The 1,634-nt window shown below is 42.3% G+C and overlaps 1 non-coding gene across 1 annotated transcript; it reads right to left on the reverse strand.

Moving 5' to 3' along the window:
* Positions 1-1,530: 1,530 nt before the first annotated feature.
* On the reverse strand, positions 1,531-1,634 carry LOC129016415 (small nucleolar RNA U13). Its single transcript, XR_008494813.2, has one exon. It is a non-coding gene; the product is annotated as a small nucleolar RNA U13 (small nucleolar RNA).

Raw genomic sequence — 1,634 nt, forward strand, 5'->3', positions numbered from 1 at the left:
ACTCCTGACTTCAAGTGATCCGTCTGCCTCGGCCTCCCAAAGTGCTGGGATTACAGGTGTGAGCCACTGCACCCGGCGGTGACAGGCCCTTTTATTAACACCATTTTTCAGTTGAGGAAACTGAGGCTGAGATGTGTTAAGTAACTTGTCCAAGATCACACAGCTAAGTAGCAGATTGTAAAGGACTTGGTCCATCCCGAGGCTGTCACTGACTGGTGCAGCCAAACTATTTCTTGTGATCTGAGTGGACAGAAAGGGAGGAGAATGTGCTGGGGAAGTCTGTTCCCACATTCGCATCTCAACATCAGGAACCCAGTGATAGTTTTAGCCCCAGTGGTGGGAGATGCTGCTGCTCTACAACTACAGTCTCCAGGTCCCATTTACTTTTCTGTACTGACCAAATGGGCATTTCGTTTTGAGTGGGCACTGGGGTTCCTTTTTCGGAGTTCTTGAGCTTCTTAGACTCCCAGGGTTGGGTAATCACTTTGGGTTGGTAGTTTAGAGGACATTGGAAACTTAGTGGGATTTGCATCCAGTCAGGTGTGTGTACCCTGGGTAACACCATTACCAGGTAGCTCAAATGACCTCTCTAGCTCATTCCATCCCTCCTTCCTAAAATCTGCCCACTGTACTGCAAGGTTAGCCACTACCAGGACTGCTCACTGGGCAATTATCATTTTTACCATTTCAACCTCATTTGCAACCAGCCACTAAGCAGCCATTGTGGTTTAAACAACAATCCCCTTTGGACACAGACATAGGAATCAAAGCCTTTCACACCAAATGCTGGGAAAGTCTGTGATTTTGTTAACTAAGAATGCACTGTTTTCTGTTCTCCATGTCTATGATTTTCACATTCCTGAGCACTGGCCAAGGGGGTTGTCCAAAATCATGGCAAACAGCAAGACCATTGTTTACCTTTTTTTCCTTGGCAGTTTCAGCACTGACTTGCTCTTTTTGTTTTGCTTTGTTTAGAACAAGTAACAGGCAGTAAAGGAGCAAAATAGCAGGTCCCAATAGGGGTGACAAAATAATATCTTTTTCAGAGTTGAAAACAGTGTTCAAACAGAACTTTTACATGAACGGTCATAGCAGCACTATTCACAGTGGCCAAAAGGTGAAAACAACTCAAATGTCCATTAACACATAAACAGATAAATTGTGGTATAAACACACAATGGGATATTATCCTCTCATAAAAAGAAATGCTGTACTGATACAGGCTATAAAATTTATGAACCTTGAAAAAATTATGCTAAGTGAAAAAAAAATGGGCCAGACACAAAAGGCCAATATAGTATGATTCTATGTGAAATAGCCAGACTAGGAAAATCCATAGAGACAGAAAGCAGATGAATGGTTGCCAGAGCTTAGGGAAGGTGGAATGGGGAGTGATTGCTTAATGTGTATGGGGTTTCCTTCTAAAGTAGTGAAAATGTTCTAGAACTAGATGGTAGTAATGGTTGCACAATATTATAAATGTACTAAGTGTCACTGATGGTAAATTTTGTTATGTGTATTTTCTGTGTGTGTCAGACTGGTAATGTGCTGATGTTGTAACAAGGCTTGAGGGAGTCGCATCTCACACATGCACATGAAAACCCAATGATCATGCTTATGAACTCCAAAAAGAT

The sequence above is a fragment of the Pongo pygmaeus genome, chromosome 18, assembly GCF_028885625.2.
Source record: "Pongo pygmaeus isolate AG05252 chromosome 18, NHGRI_mPonPyg2-v2.0_pri, whole genome shotgun sequence".
NCBI classification, from domain to species: domain Eukaryota; kingdom Metazoa; phylum Chordata; class Mammalia; order Primates; family Hominidae; genus Pongo; species Pongo pygmaeus.